The following is a 21,038-nucleotide window of genomic DNA, read 5'->3' as shown; positions in this document are numbered from 1 at the left end:
TAATGAGTTAAAAATTTGAACTGAACTAGAGCAGAACTAAAACTGAACTAGAACTGAACTAGAATTGAACTAGAATTGAACTAGAATTGAACTAGAACTGAACTAGAATTGAACTAGAATTGAACTAGAATTGAACTAGAATTGAACTAGAATTGAACTAGAACTGAACTAGAACTGAACCAGAACTGAACTAGAACAGAACTAGAACTGAACTAGAACTGAACTAGAACTGAACTAGAACTGAACTAGAACTGAACTAGAACTGAACTAGAACTGAACTAGAACTGAACTAGAACTGAACTAGAACTGAACTAGTACTGAACTAGAACTTAACTAGAATTGAACAAGAACTGATCAAGTATGTTATTTGTTAAATTATTTAAGGGTTTTCAAAACAAAATCGATTTTGTTAATGATATTTAAGGTTTTCGGAAAAAAGTAGATTTATGATGGAAAAATTAATTGAAAAAAAAATTCCATAAATTTTTCTATGAGATGTCGTTAAACATCTTCTACAGATTCTAACATTATCAATAATTTCTAAAAAGTTTCATTAATCACAGAACCGGTTTTCAATTAAACATTAAAAACCATTAAACTGAATAAGCTCCACCCATTTTTAAAAATGGTCTGTCTGTATTTACATTTGCCCTCTTAACAAGGCATGAAACCATTGTTTATCCTAATAATTTCAAAACTTTCAAAAGGAAATTTAAATTTCCATACACTCACACTCTATTTTTATTAGAGAAAATATATAAATGTATAAAACCATAAATTACTGATGTTTAGACTGTCTTATTTAATATTCAAATTTTACATACAACAGTTTTACTGGTCGTTTTGTTAAAATGTCCTTGTTTCTGCATTTGTAATTGTTTAACTGACATTTAACTTAGAAAATTCATCCCTGCATTTGCATTTCAATATGCAAATCAGTTTAGAAAAAATGGTATTTATTTCATTTAACATTTAGTAAATGTTTGTCTGAATTATTTTTTATTCTGCTATTTCGTTAAAGCCTCTTGTTGAAAGTGCAACCAGTGATAATTTTTGACAAAAGAAAACTCAATGTTAGTTTCTGGATAGATAGATTGTCTTGTCTAATGACACTGGCATTTTCTTAGATTTTTATATTTTTTAATGATTTTCTATATTTGCCTTTTTACTATTGTTTGAGTATTCTAATATTAACTGCATTTTATGTAACATTTACTTTAGTAAATGTAGTTGATATTGTAAAAAGAATATCATTTGCATAACAATGATGTTATAAATTATTTGATATTCATTTATTTTCGTTCGTTATGATGAGGGTTATCATAATGATTATTGAAAACTAACGGCGGGTGTGAATGTGTAAATATTATTTTATTTACAAATCGATAGTTAAAATCGTTTTCTACATTTTTCGAGTTTAAACATCATTTTTAATTTTCCCAATTCTAGACTACAGACAAGACTTCGAACTAAACCTTAGACTTCAAAATAGACTGGAGACTGAACTATAGATTAAAAAAGACTATACTAATGGCTTAAATAAAGATTAAAGTATTGCCTAACTATTGATTCGAATATAAAATGGACTATATGCTTGACTATAGGCTAGAATGTGGACTACTCTAAACTATAGACTAGACTATGGACTAAATTATAGAATAGAATATTGGCTAGACTGAACTATATAATAGATTATAGACTAAACCATAGAATAAACTATTGAAATAACAATAGAACAGACTAAAGACTAGAATATCGACTAAACTATAGACTAGAATATAAACTACAGACTAAACTATAGATTAGAATATATACTAGACTAAAGACTTAACTACAGACTAGAAAATATTCTAGACTATATACCAGATAATAGAATATAATGTAAATTAGACTTTAGACTAGGCTAGACTAGAATATCGACTAAACTATAGACTAGAATATAAACTATAGACTAAACTATAGATTAGAATATATACTAGACTAAAGACTTAACTACAGACTATATACTAGACTATAGACTAGACTATAGACTAGACTATAGACTAGACTATAGACTAGACTATAGACTAGACTATAGACTAGACTATAGACTAGACTATAGACTAGACTATAGACTAAACTATAGACTAGACTAGACTATAGACCAGACTAGACTAGACTAGACTATAGACTAGACTAGACTAGACTAGACTATAGACCAGACTAGACTAGACTAGACTATAGACTAGACTATAGACTAGACTATAGACTAGACTATAGACTAGACTATAGACTAGACTATAGACTAGACTATAGACTAGACTATAGACTAGACTATAGACTAGACTATAGACTAGACTATAGACTAGACTATAGACTAGACTATAGACTAGTCTATAGACTAGACTATAGACTAGACTATAGACTAGACTATAGACTAAACTAAACTAGACTAGATTATAGACTAGACTATAAAGTAGACAGTACACTAGACTATTGACTCGACTGTAGACTTAACTATAGACCAGACTATAGACCAGACTATAGACCAGACTATAGACCAGACTATAGACCAGACTATAGACTAGACTATAGACTAGACCCCCCAAGACCGGGATCCGAGACTGAACTAAAACAAAGACTTTTATGTTGACCGTGCTATTACAAGCAGTACTACAGTTAAGAAAATAGCGATATTTCTTAAAAAAATTCCCAACTTATAGTTTACATATTTTAATGAACTGCGTTTGTAAATATTATTTCAATTTTGTTTTTTTTTTAATCCTTGTAAATTTAGTGACTTCATTATGTTTAACCACATTTGCAAATAGACAAATATTAGATTTTTAGACATTTTAAAAATATTTGTACAAAATGACATAAATCCCTCTAAATATTGACTAAAGCGATTTTAGCAGATTAAAAATCATCTATGAATTTAGTTTTATTTTTAAGGTATAAATGAAACATAACGGTGTGACAATAAGGGGTTAAAAAAACAGCAATATTTACGAGCTTTAAAACTCACGTAAGAATTAATAACAGAACATACTTGTTATAAACAAAAAAATTATATACATTGTATCTAAAGGATGTTTGTTTATCCAATGTTTATGCGCTTCAATGCTTCAACGTAGATGCAGGGAAAGAAAAATGTGAAAGGATAAAAAATAACTCATGAATAATCTACAGTAACAATGTGATGTGTTGTGTTTTTTATCCTTCTAGTGTTTGAAGTTTTAAATTGCAAAACTACTCGCACTCATATTAAATATCCGGCTTCAGCTGAATAACAAAACGCATTGAAAGAAATATATGAAAAAAGGTAAAGAGTTATAATGTTTGAACAACATCTGAAAATAAAACGGGTGGTAATTTATGATGAAATAAATGGAAAATCCTTTAACCTACATTCTAAGCACATCATCAACGTCATACAAATACAATACAACAGCAGCAGCATCAATATATTTAGGCTCTTTCATTCATTCTAACGCATGCAACACGACAACGCATTTTTCTTCCTTTTTTTTTGGTTTTTGTAAAAGGTCGCCTTTACGTATTTTTACAGATAAATCAATTCGAGAAGGGTAATAAACGATCCATTCTACACACATACATTTATTTGATTTTCCTCTTTTTTTTACCAACAAACATAAAAAACTATCAAAATCAAACATACTTTTAATGGAACGTGTAACTGCACAACCAAAACGAATTTTTACACTAAAAGGATTCCATTTAACTAAGGTTGACAAGAAAAATGTGCAAAGTCTATCTTTCGAATGATTGTGGCAAGTTGTTAAAAAAAATATATTGCAAAACGTAAAGTGTGGCAAATTTTGGTGTATTTTTATTAAAAAGGGTTAAAAAAGTATTTTTTCGCAAAATCAATATATTTAATCAGTTTTTCGCCTGATTCGTTTTAATCAAGCATTTTATGAGTTTGTTAGCATTTCAATTTTTTATAACTCGTCTGCTGCCAAATGTCGAGTTATCATATTAAAGCATGAAATGTTTTACATTATTTTATTACACGATTTTGATTTAGTGTCACAAACTATTGATCTAAAAATTTCAAGGTTAATAAGCGGGGAGAACTATTTGTATAAAATGTTTTTTGGCCTTTTTTGCCCTTAAAACAAAATGTTATTTACCAATCATCAAAGTCCTATAAAAGTCTAAAAGTATCCAGACTATAGACTAGAATAAAGCTCATACTAAACACTAGGACTAACGAATAGACTTTAGTTTATGGATTAGACTTCTATAGTCCTGTTTATAAACTATGGACTTGACTTTAGTCTAGAATGTACATGACTTTAGTATAGAATATAGCTTTGACTGTAGTCTAGACTAAAGACTAGACTATGGTCCAGACTATAGAGTTGATTGTTGACTTGACAATAGACTGGAATGTTGTTCTGACTATTAACTGGACTGTTGTCTTGACTTAAGACTAGACCATAGTCCAGACTGCAGACCAGATAGTCGTGTTTATAAACTAGACTTGACTATAGTGCAGACTATAGACTACACTTGACTATAGACTTGACTGTTGTCTTGACAATACGCTGGACTGTTGTCCTGACTATAAACTGGTCGTCCTGACTCCAACTATAGAGTAGACTGTTGTCCCGACTGTAGACTAGACCATACACGGACTGTAGTCTAGACTATAGTCCAGACTATTGAGTTGACAGTGGCCTTGACTACAGACTGAACTGTTGTCCTGACTTTAGACTAGACTATAGTCCAAGCTGTAGACTAGACTATTGGCTATTCTTTAGTCCTGTCTACAAAGTAGACTTGACTATAGTCCAGACTATATACTACACTGTTATCTAGACTAGACTATAGTCCGGGCTATAGTACAGATTATTGTCCTTACTACAGACCAGACTATGGTTCAAACAATTTTCCAGACTATAGACTATTCAATTGTCTAGTCGATAAACAAGTCGTGATTTTGGACTTGACTACAGTCTAGATTATAGCTTTGACTGTAGTCTACACTGTTGTCATGACTATAGACTGGAGTTATGTCCTGGCTGTTGACTAGACTATAGTCCAAAGTGTTAACCAGACTATTGGAGTGACTTTTGGCTAATCTATAGTCTTGTCTATAAGTAAGACTAAAGTCTTGATTATAGACATGATAATAGCCTTGAAATTGGACTTTACTACAGTCTAGATTATAGCTTTAACTGTAGTTTAGACTAAGGACTAGACCATAGTCCAGACTACAGACTAGACTGTTGTTCTGCTGTCCAGACTACAGATCAGACTATTGACCATTCTACAGTGTTAACTTAAACTTGTCCATATTTCAGACTAAAGCTATGACTGTAGTTCAGACTATAAAACTAAAATGTTGGGCTGGCTATAGAATAGACTAGTCAAGAAAATATAGACTACAGACTATAGACTACAGTCCAGGCTATAGACGCGGCTTACAATCGAAACTATAGAATTGAATATAGTCCACAGTGTGTTTTAGTACACACTGAAATTCAGGCTTTAACCTAGATTTCATATTTATATTGTAATTTATCATTTTTTTTTTTTTGTACAAATATTTATTTACAATTTAAGTCATTTTATACAGTTTTGTACTATTTGTTATTCTACAATTGACTACAAAAAAGGTACATACTTATAAAAGAGTGTTTTTGTACCTACATATAAATCTGTATAAAAGTGTCCTTTTATTCATATACATACATATGTATGTATAGAAGTTTGAATGAATATATTTATTTGTTCTCTAATTCTGTTTGCCATTGTTCTGAACTCATTGTTTTTGGCAGGTGACGCGAAATCGTCATCTATTGTTTTCTTTCTTGAATTCTCTCGCTTAGGTTAATGCCTTTAAGGGCTCATAACAAAAAATATCACCCCAATTCCAGTCATTGTAATGTTTAGTAATATCGGTCCTCTCTAGTCTATGTATGATTTTTCAAAAACAATGTGCATTTCGTTTTGTTAATCTTTTCAGGGTGGTTGGATTCTGATTTCTCTTCTCTTTTTTCTCTGTTTTAAAGATTTGATTTAATGTTTTGTTTTACTAGTCAGTTGGGAAATAATAAGAGTTTTGTTTAGTTATTACAAGCAAAATTATAATTGTAAACTAGTATGTTTTTGTTTATTGATTATGTTTGGTTTTATAAGTTTATAAATATCTGGAAATAATTGCCAAAAGAAAAGGTCAGATTAAAATTTAAATGTTTATTTAAAACGAATTGGAATTTTAAGTTAAAACCGATTGTTTTACTGCACTAGACTGTAGTATAGAATATGGACTAGATTGTCTAGACAATATACTAGACTAAATACTTGACTATAGACTAGACTATAGACTTCACCATAAAATAGACTATAAACTTGATTATACCTAGACTATAGACTAGACTATATACTAGACTATAGACTAGACTATAGACAAGACTATAGACTAGACTATAGACTAGAGTATAGACTAGACTATAGACTAGACTATAGACTAGACTATAGACTAGACTATAGACTAGAATATAGACTAGACTATAGACTAGAATATAGACTAGACTATAGACTAGACTAGACTATAGACTAGACTATCAAATATTTGTTAAACTAATTTATACCAAAGATATTTTCCTAATGGATTTTGTCTTTTTACTCCGAAGTAAGATATTCCTAAACTATTATCAACAAAATTCAATTTAAGATTTATCTAATGTTTTGGTAAGTAACCACCATATACAAACATACTGATAGAAATTATTTTTAGTAATTATTCCAGTGGAATAATTTAATCCACATTAGTATTGAAAGCAAAAAAAAAGTAAAACTTTTGCAGCAAACAACAAAAACAAAATGTCCTTTTATATAAAATAGAAAAATATTTAATACTTAAGGCACCCAATGGTTAAATCCAAAGAATGTCATTTCTGAATATAAATACGATGTGTTGTTTTGTATGGAAGGTGTTAAGATTTATCTTTGCAATCATTTATTTGTCACTCAGTGCTAAAAAGGAAGATTGAAAAATGAAACAAAAGAGAAAAGCAGTAAATACCCAGCAGGATACATGTGGAAACCTGTATATTTGTATGTTGAAATACATATAAAATTTATCAACAAAATATACGAGTGAAAACTATAAATGTCAAATGTGCTTTTTTTTCAAATTGGTTACTCTCACTTACTTTAGGGTTGTTGCAAAAAAAAAATAAAATCTAGATCAAATGTGTACTTATTATTTAGAATACGAAAATTACTACTTTACCATTAGAATTTTTAGAGTAGAGTTTTGTAGCCGATAATTCAAGCAAAGTAATGAACATTTGAGGGGTAGATTTTTATCAATTCGTTTACTACTGATGATAATAATTTAATGTTTTTTTCTTTAATAATACATTTTTGGTATCAATTTTAAATACGCTACAGCATGTCTGTTAGGAATAAAATTTGTTTAATATCGTAGAAATAGACTAAGTTTAGACAATAGATCGAATTATATCGTCTATAGACTAGACAATAGTTTAGACTACAGAATATACTAGTGTCTAGTCTATAGTCTAGTATAAAGTGTCTATAGTGTTGTCTACAGTCTAGTCTATAGTATAGTCTAGTCTATAGTCTAGTCTAGTCTAGTCTATAGTCTAGTCTATAGTCTAGTCTAGTCTATAGTCTAGTCTATAGTCTAGTCTATAGTCTAGTCTATAGTCTAGTCTATAGTCTAGTCTATAGTCTAGTCTATAGTCTAGTCTATAGTCTAGGCTATAGTGTAGTCAATAGTCAAGTCTATAGTCTAGTCTATAGTTTAGTCTATGGTTTAGTCTATAGTCTAGTCTATAGTCTAGTCTATAGTCTAGTCTATAGTTCAGTCTATAGTCTAGTCTATAGTCTAGTCTATAGTCAAGCCTATAGTCGAGATTATAGTCGACGCTATATCTTAAACTATAGTCTAGGCTCAATCTAGTCTATGGTAAGTATAGTCTATAAAATAGTCTATAGAAAAGTCTATATATAAATACCTATAAAGGAGTACCTTTCCTCTAAATACCTTTATTCCAAACATATTTATCTGTTCGATCAAAATAAATCTTCTCAAATACTTTTTGTATCATTTGAAACTGTTAATCTGACGGATAGGCTAACTACAAATATACCCCAGTTACGCAAAGCAAAACAAAAACAAAAAAAAAAAACAGTTTTCCGATTTGTAAGATTTGATAAGAAACCAACAAATAATAAAATAATGTAACAAATTGTTATCCCTTCACTTATCTACACAAGGACGAATACAAAAACATAACATTATTTTATACATCATTTGGGAATTAACTAGATTTTTTTAGTCTTTTGATGTTTATTTCGTATTTGCAGGATTGCGTTTGTTTTTGCATTAATGTTTTTATGTGTATTCCTCTTTTTGTTAAATTTCACAGATTATAAGAAAGATATTGATTTGAATTACCTTCAAAAGGTTATTTGGAATAGTATTGTTTAATAGATTTTTAATGTTGATTTTAGTTAAAAGTTATTGATGTAAAGGATTTATTACATGCCTTTAAAAGGATTTCATATATATATTTTTTCGTAGACAATATATACAATATACATATAAAAATTCTTGTAGAGTAAAAATCTAACATAATTCCTAAACAAAAAAGATCAATCATATTTATAACTGATGATATCTGAAGTATTTTTTGGCAAATTGGTGTTATTGTAGTGATAAATAATTCACAAAGTATCCTTTGAAGAACATAACAAAGAATTTGATATTTCTTTTTTCAATATTGCAGAAAAATCAAAAAGTACCAGTTAAAAAACGAAAAAGTACCAGAACGTCCCCTTTAATAGGTTTTCATTCAATCAGAACGGTACTTATTTTTTTATATTTCTATGTTCTAAATTCTAAAAGATTTAAAAAGTACCAGTTAAAGAATGAAAAATACCAAAAAGATTTTGGTTCCAACATTATTCTATTTGTATGACCAGCGTACCCTGGGTGCTTCGCTACCCAATTAAAATACAAAATTGTGCTCTCTAAAAGTACCAAACAATTTAGAGGAATTTAATCCTATAGTCCCATAGCCTTAGTACCCTAATTTCAAAAAAGATTTACAAATTTTTCTAATTTATGCATATGGTGGCTCCAAGCAACACCCCTACCCTGATGAAAGTTCACTCGTTTTCCTTCAAAATGTAGAGATTAATATTAAGGTAATTTATGCAAAATTTTAAGAATCTAGTTCTATTAGTTTCCAAGAGAAACGAATATTTGTATTTAATGCATTTGGGAGGTGCCAAGTGACCCATTGTCCCCTGTTATACTCTAAATGTTCAGTTGAATGTTAAAGTTTTTCAAGTAAAATTTAAAGATTCTATTTAATTTATATGAGGACACACAGCCCCCAGATGAAAATCTGCCTTTTTTCCTCTAAAATGTTCTTCTTGCAAAATTTGAAGAACCTTATTTTATTATTAGTATATGGAAGGTGACAAGCGCCCATCTAAAGTCCTCTCGTTATTCTCTGAATGTTCACATGAATGTCCAAGTTCTTTAATTAAAATTTGAAAATTCTAGCTCAAATAGTTTATCAGATATAAACATTTTTTGCTCATTTTTATGGGGACTCCGAGACCTCCCTTTCATGATGATAGTCCGCTCTTTTTTCCTCTAAAATTTTCAGATGAATATTTATGTTCTTAGTGCAAATTTGAAGAATTTAGTTCTATTAGTTTCCCAGATAAACGAATGTTTATATTTTATAAATATGGTGAGAGAATCGGCTCATGGGTAGTCCGCCAATTTATTACCCCAAATGGATGCTTAAGTTATTTGTGCAAAATTTTAAGATTCTATCTGTAATAGTTTCCAAGATAAACGAATTTTTGTATTTAATTTATATGGGAGATGCAACGCCTTCTAATTCTTGTCCGCCTACATTTTGTTCTAAATAATCATATTGACACTAAAGGGGCTTCGACAAAATTTGAGGAATCTAACTTTTATATTATCTTAAATATACAGATTTTCTATTTTCTTAATAAAGGCGTGGCTTGAAATTTTACAAGTATGGGCATGGCCGACCAAATGATACCCTACACCAGTCAGTATGTTAAAAATATGGATTATTTTTTATTATTATTTGTGGTTAAGAGGTCTCATCTTATCAATGTTGTTATAACTGTTTATAAGTGAATTTTGACCTTCAGGTCATTTTCTGAAGGGGAATTTGTATGGGTGTTAGGGTCAAATGACACCCGATCATAACAAAAATTGATACATAGTATCATTTCGAATTCTATAAAACTAAGTTTTGACAATTTTTGTTAATATAATAAAACATTTAACATAAATTTTATTCGGGGGTACAATTGTATGGGGATTAGTAGGGTTTTATAGTTGAAAGGAAAAGTCGACATTTTCGACTTACATTTATGTAGGTAAAAATCAATTTTTCGACTTTTTGCATTTAGTTAAAAGTCGACTTTTCAACTTTTTGCATTTTATGCAAAGTCGATTTTTCGACTTTTTTTAGATAGTTAAAAGTCGACTTTTAGACTTTTCGACTTTTAGTATTTTGTAAATAGTCGACTTTCCGACTTTTTTCCGACTTTTTGACTATTTTTGACTTTTTTTTCGATTTTCAACTATTTTCGACTGCTTGACTATTTTTGGCTTTTTTCGATTTTTCGACTATTTTCAACTTTTTCCGACTTTTTGATTATTTTTACTTCTTCCGACTTTTCGACTATTTTTGACTTTTTCCGACTTTTAAACAGACGATAATCGACTTTTTTCGACAAAAAGTCGATCGTTCGATTATTCGAAATTCGATTTATAGAACACTAGAGATTAGGCGAAATAGTGGAGCGATTTCAACTATTTTCAATAGCGTTTGTCGTTGGACCAAAAGATTAGTACTATGTGCAAAGTGTTATCAAGATAGACGGAGGGACAGACATAGTTAAATCGACTCAGAAAGGAAACCGTGGTGTAGAGCATAAAAATGAAAAGCAGCTTATTACCAGGACAAGGAAAATAAGCACTAAGAAGGTACATATTAATAGATATTCAGATAATAGGTTTTTGACAACAAATATACAGGTTTTTTAAGGACCGCTTTATGTACTACATATCATACCACTTTAACGGAACCACGACCCCGAGAATGACAAATATAAAGACTAAGAATCAACTTTAAATAGTATATATTTAATTTCTGAAAGATGTAAACTTGATAACAATTCTAATAACTATGGTGAATAAATATATTTTAGTATAAATTATATTTCTTCCGAATTTTATCGTTTTAATAATTATGGACGTGAGAGAGATGTAAGAACAAAATTTCATCAAGTTATCTTTTTATATGGACACACAGATGGACAGACTCAGAAATTGATACTGAACCGAAACTTTAAGGAGCAATATTTTAGACGTTACGATTAGCAGCACAAACTCAAAATATCTTCCGCACTTTTATGGTTTTAAAAATTAAATAAAACTATGTAAAATTGTATTTCATAGAACCTAGTATTTTGATGTTAAATTCGAAATTTGTTGATATTCATTTAAAAATATTCTAAATATGTAAATAACAAATTTGTTGTTAAAATATGAATTGCAGAAACAATTGTTTTAGAAAAATTAATAAATATGCAAAATATGCTATAAAAACTTTGGAAATATGCAAAAATATATGCAATTTAAAGTAAAATATGCAATTTATGCATTTATAACAAAATATGCAACAACATAACGATGCCATTTTGTAGCAAATTCTTTGATTCGAAAAGAAAACTAGTTAAAAGTTATTTTAAGTTAGTGACTACAAACATGCATTTGCATAAAAATCCTCGCTCTGCTTATTACCTATTCCAGATATACAGCAACAGGTTGTGAAAATTTCAATAAAATCGATTCAGCAGTTTAGTAGTCTATAACGTGCAAACAATATAAATGAAAACTCAGAAGTTATCAGTTAAAAAATGAAAAAGGTCCAAAATAAATACAATTTTATAGATTTTCCTTAAGGTTTTAAGGCTCATTAATAAAATTGACTCAAAAAATACCAGTTCAAAACTAAAAACAAGTAAGAGTTCTATATTCGGCTGTGCCGAATCTTATATACCCTTCACCATGATGTGTTTAAAGCCTTTTGTACCTTTTGAAGAACGAAAAAGTACCAAAAAGTCCCCATCTATGGGTCCTCAGTTAATCCGGGCCATACAAACTTAATTACATGTTCCTAGGTTCAATATTGTAGAAATTGTAAAAAGTACCTTTTGAAGAACGAAAAAGTACCAAGAAGTCCCCTTTTACTGGTTCTCACTTAATCCGGGATATACGAACTTAATAACATGTTTCTAGGTTCAATATTATAGAAATTTCAAAAAGTACCTTTTGAAGAATGAAAAAGTACCAAAAAGTACCCTTTCATGGGTCCTCACTTAATCCTGGCCATACATACTTAATTACATGTTTCTAGGTATAATATCGTAGAAATTGCAAAAAGTACCTTTTGAAAAACGAAAAAGTACCAATAAGTCCCCTTTTATGGGTCCTTACTTAATCCGGGCCATACATACATAATTACATGTTTCTAGGTTTAATATTGTAGAAATTGCAAAAAGTACCTTTTGAAGAACGAAAAAGTACCAAAAAGTCCCCTTTTATGGGTCCTCACTTAATCCGGGCCATACATACTTAATTACATCTTTCTAGGCTCAATATTGTAGAAATTGCAAAAAGTACCTTTTGAACAACGAAAAAGTCCCCTTTTATGGGTCCTCACTTAATCCGGGCCATACATACTTAATTACATGTTTCTAGGTTCAATATTGTAGAAATTGCAAAAAGTACCTTTTGAAAAACGAAAAAGTACCAAAAACTCCCCTTGTTTGGGTCCTCACTTAATCCGGGCCATGCATACTTAATTTCATGTTTCTAGGTTCAATATTATAGAAATTTCAAAAAATACCTTTTGAAGAACGAAAAAGTACCAGAAAGTCCCCTTTTATAGGTTCTCACTTAATCCAGGCTCTACATACTTAATTTCATATTTCTAGCCAATAACAAAACATTAGTGCTGCTCTCGCTCTGCTACTCTTGCTCTGCTGCTCTTGCTCTGCTTTGCTTTTATAAACAAATTACAATAACAATATTTACCGTATTGTTATGTATTTTGTTTTTGTTTTTTGCAGTTTCTGTCTGAGCATGAATAAAATATCTAAATTTTATATGAAATTTTCAGAGGTTGTCTCGGTTTTTTGCTCATATCTCCGTTATTTATGGACCGATTTTGCTGATTTTAAATAGCGTTCTTGCCGGTCGTATGTCTGATAGAATTATGGATGATTCGGATCTCGCAGATATCTGGGGTCTTCTAAAAACTGATTTCAACAAACATACAGACAGACAGACAGACAGACGGACAGACAGACAGACGGACATGGCTTAATCATCTCCGCTACCTATAAGGATCCAGAATATATATACTTTATAGGGTCGGAAAATTATATTATAGAAATTACAAACGGAATGACAAACTTATATATACCCTTCTCACGAAGGTGAAGGGTATAATAAACAATATTAATATCAAAAGCTTACCAACAATATCTTTGTTTAATAATCTCCAATAACCGCCTTATATTCTCCATTGAAAATGTTCTCTTTATTACTTAAACCACTCATTTTTCTCTTCTTTTTTTCATATTAAATTAACTGCACTTGTCTATTGCAGTTGTTTTTTGTTTTTGCAAATTACACATCTACATTCACATTCACTCTCACAGCACAAAAACAACTTACGCGCCAATGTCCAACAACTGATAATGACGTCACATATTTAATAGGATTTTTAGTGCAATACTTTCTTTACACTTCAATTAAACTTTAAATACAAAGATTTCTTAATATATTTTATAACATTCTAATAAAACAACTATTGCACTATATTTTTATGAAAAATTTATAACAATTTAACACTTTAAACTATTTTAAAATTAAATTTTAATCACCTTATTACGACAACGACCGTGAACCGCATGAAATTTAATAAGAAACTAAAAAGTAAAGAAGAAAGTTAAAGGAGTTGATTTTTAAAGAGTGTTGTCAATTGTGAGAGTATATTAGAGAATTGGCGATTTTGGAAGGAAAGCACTATTTGAAAAGATTTTAATTCTTTTACAGCTTTATGTAAAAATACTAGAAAACCACGAATTCGGCAATGATTTTTTTTTGAAAATTCACAGTTTTCCGAATAAATTAAAAAAAAGTATGATTTCTGTGTACTTTGACAACCTTTGACAACCACTTTTAATATTGTCTATGGCTAGTAGAAAATGTCAATTTAAAATATATTTTGTAGGCTCCGTTAGGTCTGCATTCTATTCTGGTAAACTAGAAGAACTATACTACTAATTGAAGACAAATTTGTAAGGCAATATGGTGAGAATATTATTTTTCTATTATTTTACAAGTCTGTCAAATATTTCGATCGGAATGGTTTTAATTCCGTATTATTATTCCGGTCAATTCTGTTCAAGCTTTTCCAAATTTAGAATTATGTAGGTAGTTCCAAAGTAAATTAATAAAGTAGCGACATCTCTTGTTGTATAACAACATCTACAACAAACACATGTATTTTGTTTTTGGAATAATCCAAGAATGTGTCAAAATAAAATTTCCTTTAACAACAAAGTGAACAAAACATAAATATAAAATATTACTTTTAAGTTGAAAATATTAAGGATTTAATTATATTATTATATATTATACAATTTATAACACTTTTAAATAACTTTAAAACCACTTTTAATTAATTTTTTCAACTTTTCACAAATTTTAACAAATTGCAAAACACAATTTAAAAATGGCGACATAAACAATGTTAATAATTTTCAAAACAAACTTTGACAACTAATTTTATTTTTCTATAGAAACTATAGTTAAAAAAATAGTCAGCTGTTCAAGTGATGCTACTTTATTAAATTACTTTGGGTAGTTCCCAAAAAATAATGTTTTTTAAATTGATTTCATACAGAAAGAATTTTTCTTTCTTTTCTGAAGAAGCAAAAATGATTAAATAATCCCACCTTCGATCGGAATGGAATTTTGTGGCAGGCCTGATAGTATCCGTAACGGTATTTATACTATGACTGTACCGACATTTTTGATTTCCGAATAGGAGATTGGACTCCCATTAAAACGGAACTTTTAGAAATTCGAACATTTATGGGGTAAAAACCGGTAAATTTGTTAAAATTATATCGTCCAACTAGAAAAAATACAAAAACAATTTAAGGCTTTAATCATTAAAAAATAATCGATTCCTTAAGGGAATAAATGGATAATAACTAATTTTGGTACTTGTTTTCACCTCATGTATATTTTAAATGAGTGAGCCTTCAGAGAATAATCCTTTACAACTTAATGAAAAATAAAAATACAAATTAAGTATTTTTGTGAAAAGTTTACCTATTTTCGGTACTTCGACAAAAAAAAATACTTTTTGGTACTTTTTCGCTATTTAGTTGATATTTTTTACTTGTTTTTCTACAAAAAGATATTAAGCATGACATAATAAGAATTTTTAAAATGAAAATGTTTGGATCTTTTCGTTTTTTAAACGGTACTTTTAAAATTTTCTATAATAATTCTATAATAAAATTTTTTAATACCTATACGGTACTTGTTCGTTTTTCAAGTGATAATTTTGAATATTTTATAATATTGAAAATAAAATTAAACATTTAGACGCCACAGTATAAGAGAACCTTTAAAACCTATACTTTTTCGTTCTTCAAATAGTATATTTTGCAATATTGCAATAAACCTAGAAATATAGAACTATCTTTAACTGTTTTTAAATTGTTTATAATATTGAACTGAGGTGCATGAAATAAAATAAAGGAGGTCTTTTGGTACCTTTTCGGTACTAATACTTTTTGAGTTTTCTAAAATATTAAATATATAGACTTTCTGGTACATTTTTCTTTTACTAATATTTTCTATAATATTGAACCCAAAAACATCAAATTGGAAAAGAGTCTTCCTAAATGTATAAAAATCCGTATTTGAGGAATTTCTGGTTGAAAATTAAACGTGTAACATCCTGATTTAAAGAAAATCTATAAAAAGTAATTTTCTGGTACTCATTGTTTTTTAAAGGGGTTAAATGGTCTTACAACAAAAGCGTCAATTTTTAAAAAATATGATATTTTTTGATAGATATGCTAGTAGTATTCCATTATGGGATTATAAAGCCCTTCAAAAAAATTGTAGAAAAGGAATGTATGAAGAAATAGCTATCTAAACTCCTTTGGACAATTTTTGTTAGGACCAATACTTAGGTGAAAAGTTACACTTATTTGAATAAAACCCAGTATGACCAAAAAAAAACAATATCTCTGAGTCCAGCAGTTTTTGACAGAGAGGGCTGAAAATATGTGCCTGGCCTACCATAGTACTCTTATTGTGAGTGACTTACTTGCAACGTAATTAGCCATATATATACACATTTACAAAAATTAATAAAAATCAGTTATTAGTATTAAACTGTAACTTTAACATCCCCTTGTTTAAGCATTCAAATCATTCAAAAAAATATTAAAAAAAACGAATCAGCTGATTTGTAACGAAACGAAGCATACACTGAAAATAATCCATTCTCAACTTTACGAAAAAAAATTTCGTAACTTCTATTTTCGTAATATTTACAAAAATTTCGTGTATAATACAAAATATTATTTAATAAAACCCTTTTCTATTTTTACGAAAGTACGAAAACCTTTCGTAATATTTTTTTCCAAGATTTTAGCGAAATTAAACATAATGATATTAATTATATTATGATTTAATAAAACTACAACATTTTTATAAAATTTAAGAAAAAGTATAATATTATTATTCTCAAATTATTTTCATAAAAAAAATTTGAAAATTCGTGTGGAGAATAATTTTGAACTAAAATTAGAAAATTTATTTTAAAATAAACAAAAATGTTTGAATAAATTAATATATCGTAAATTTTACCATATTTATTCAAAATTCCCTTTTTTAATTTATGTAAATTAATTTTTTCATGAATATTTTGCATTACACTAAAATATTTCGTACAATTTCGTATAAGAATTTCGTGGTGCGAAACAACGAACGATTCGTACAATGTACGACATTTTTCGTATATATTAGGCATGGGTTTTTTTCAGTGTAGAAACCAATTCTTGCTTTAATTTAAGCCTTTTAATATTACAGGCACCTTGTTCTTAATAATATTTCCCCCTTTAATTATTTAACAGTTAGCATCACTGATTCTTAAGCTCCTGCTTAAACATACTATTTTGACTATTGCTCAAAAAAAGTTTCCTACTACGGAAACAACAATAAAATCCATTTGTTGTTGCAGCATAAAAGCTTTTCTTTAATCTTAATGCACACACTCATTCGGATTGCTAATAAAGCTTTCATAAGTCATTTGTAGTTTTCTTTTGTCAGTTTCTTTTTTAGTTCTTTGATAATTCATTTTTCCAAGTGAAGTTTTTTTGTAAAATTATTAAAATTAAAAATTATAAGTTTTTGCTTGAATTAAATGCAAATTAAAAAATATTTTCTTTGATTTTTAAGTTGCAAGTTGTCCGTGCATTGCAGTTTTTCGTGTCGGTCATACGATGTTTTTGTTTGTGTTCGGGTGTGTATGGTGTGAAAAGAAAACAAAGTCAAATGTGAAGAAAATATATTTAATTTTAAAAGAAATTCAATATCGTCGTTTGTAAAAGGAAATAAAAATCAAAAATTTAAATATGTATGTATACAGAAGATTATATGTATGTATGTTTCTATGTTCAATATACCAATAAAATAGTGAATTAATAGCAAAAGGTGCACTTTTATATGATCTCTTTTGCTTGCTAAATGACATGGTTCAAGGTGAAATATTAAAAAATTCACAAAAAAGTACTAAAAATAAACAATAATTATATGAATAAACAACTTACCAACAATATCTTTCTTTAATAATCTCCAATATCCGCCTTAATATTCTTTTAACTTTATCCATTAAAGATTTTCTTTTTATTACTTAAACCACACATTTTTCTCTTCTACTTTTTTTCATATTAAATCAACTGCACTTGTCTATTGCAGTTGTTTTTTGTTTTTGCAAATTACACATCTACATTCACATTCACTCTCACAGCACAAAAACAACTCACGCGCCAATGTCAAACAACTGATAATGACGTCACATATTTTATAGAATTTTTAGTGGAAAACTTTCTTTACACTTCAATTTAACTTAAAATACAAAGATTTCTTAAAATATTTTATAACATTCTAATAAAACAACTATTGGACTATATTTTTATGTAAAATTTATAACAATTTAACACTTTAAACTATTTTAAAATTAAATTTTAATCACTCTATTACGACAACGACCGTAAACCGCATGAAATTTAATAAGAAACTAAAAAGTAAAGAAGAAAGTTAAAGGAGTTGATTTTTAAAGAGTGTTGTCTATTGTGAGAGTATATTAGAGAATTGGCGATTTTGGAAGGAAAACACTATTTGAAAAGATTTTAATTTTTTTTTTGCAGCTTTATGAATGGAGACGAAACTAGCTTGATGTAAAATCACTCGATAACACGAAATGGGGAATGATTTTATTCGGAAATTCACAGATATCCGAATAAATTAGGAAAATTATGATTTCTGTGTACTTTAAATATATAATTTTTTTAATGTTAACTCCTCTTTGACAAGCACTTTTAAAATTGTCTAGGGCTAGTAGAAAATGGCAATTTAAAATATATTTTGTAGGCTCCGTCAGTTCAGAATTCTATTCTAGTAAGCTAGAAGAACTATACTACTAGAAGAACTGGAACTATTCTGGTAAACTAATTTCCAGACGGGAAGTTTATTTTCGTAACGTTTTAGTTTGGAGAAAGTATTATTTTTTTATTATTTTACAGGTCTATCACACATTTCGATCGGAATGGTTTCAATTCTGTATTATTATTCCGGTGGATTCTGTTTTAGCTTTTCCAAATTCAGAATTATGTAGTTCGTTCCCAAGAAATAATTATTTTTTTTTTAATTGTTTTCATACCGAAAGAATTTAATTAAATCTAAAGAAGTTAAAAGGAAATATTCCCACTTTCGATCGACTCCTGAATGTATAAAAATCTGTATGAAAGGAATTTCTAGTTGAAAATCAAACATGCTATATTCTTATTTAATGAAAATCTGTAAAAAGGGATTTTCTGGTACTCTTTTTCTATGGTCTATTTTTTTCCGTTGAGTTGAAAAAAATACAACAAAAACGTCAATTTTGAAAAATTATGGGAAGATTTTTAAAAAAATATTTTTTTAATTTTCCCTTCAAGGAGATTGTAGAAAAAAAATAAAACATAAACTTTTTGGATTTGGAAAGATAGCTATTTGAACACCTTTGGACAGTTTTTGCTAAGACCAATAGGTAAAAAGTTATACTGATTTGAATAAGCGATAGAGCTGAAAATTTGTGGCCTACTATTCATAACACACGAATTTAATGTGGATTCACTTGAAACAAAATTCCCCATATGTATACACATTTATAATAATATTTATTCTATTCAATTACTATGAGGGTAGCGAAGCACACTGGGTATAGCTGCAATTATATAAGATTTATAAAAATCAATTATTAATATCGAACTGTACTAAGTATTTCAATCCGGTTTAATTTTTTACATCCCACGAATCAGCTTATTTGTCACGGAACCGAACATAGAATTCTTACTTAAAGCCTTTAAGCGTCTTTTTCTTAAATTTACTTATTTAACAGTTAGCATCACTGATTCTTAAGCTCCTGCTTAAACATTCTATTTTTACTATTGCTCTAAAAAAGCTTCCTACTAAGGAAACAACAATAAAATCCACTTGTTGTTGCAGCATAAAAGCTTTCCTCTAATCTTAATGCACACACTCATTCGTATTGCTAATAGAACTTTCTTAAGTCATTTGCAGTTTTCTTTTATTTGTCAGTTTCTTTTCTTAATTCTGTGATAATTCGTTTTTCGAGGTTAAAGTTTTGGCAAAATAATTAAAATTAATTAGTAAGAGAGTTTAAAATATTCAAATTTTATGAATTAAATGTAAATTAATGGTTGTTTAATAGTTATTGCTTGAAATAAATGCAAATTAAGAAATATTTTTTTTGATTTTTAAGTTGTAGAAATTGTGAAGATATTTTTGGCCAAACTTCTATTTAGTACGTGTATTGTTGTTGTTTTTGTGCCGGTCATACGATGTTTTTGTTTGTGTTCGGGTGTGTATGGTATGAAAAAGAAAACAAAGTGAAATGTGAAGAAGATATAGTTTATTTTAAAAGAAATTCAATATTGTTGTTTGGCAAAAGGAAATAAAAAAAATTAAAAAGTGAAATATGTATATTTAAGAATGTATTCAATGAATCGCCTGTTTATAATTTTAAAAATAATGATATGATAATGAAATAAGGAATTGCTGATTTACACTTGCATCCCAGTATATTTTGGAAGCCGTAATTCGGTAAGTGTGTTTCTTATTGTTTCATTTTATTTTACATATGTTTGTTTGATTTTTAAGTTTGCTTAGCTACTCCTGTAGCTAAGACTTAACTTGGCCGAATCAAAGATTCACAAAGCCAACTTTAATTTTTCCAGTACGACTGGCCGGAATACAAATTTGAGTTTTCTTTGGTTCTCCACTATAATCAAAATTAAAAATTTAGGTTAAGTCAACACGATTGCATATGATTAACATGCACCTCAAGAAAAAACCGTAACTCGGTATTGTTATCTCACGTCACGCATTGGGCAATGCGACGCACAACGGTCTTCCCCCTACCCAGAGCAGAATTACGAATGCATTTTACATATGTATTTGTATCTATGTACTTTTTATTGACTTGTGGAAAAAGGGCAAATAGATAGATAGATAGATAGATAGATAGATAGATAGATAGATAGATAGATAGATAGATAGATAGATAGATAGATAGATAGATAGATAGATAGATAGATAGATA

The sequence above is a fragment of the Lucilia cuprina genome, chromosome 5, assembly GCF_022045245.1.
Source record: "Lucilia cuprina isolate Lc7/37 chromosome 5, ASM2204524v1, whole genome shotgun sequence".
In the NCBI taxonomy this organism is placed as follows: Eukaryota; Metazoa; Arthropoda; class Insecta; order Diptera; family Calliphoridae; genus Lucilia; species Lucilia cuprina.
The sequence above is the reverse complement of the archived record's forward strand: the minus strand, read 5'-3'. Positions refer to the sequence as shown.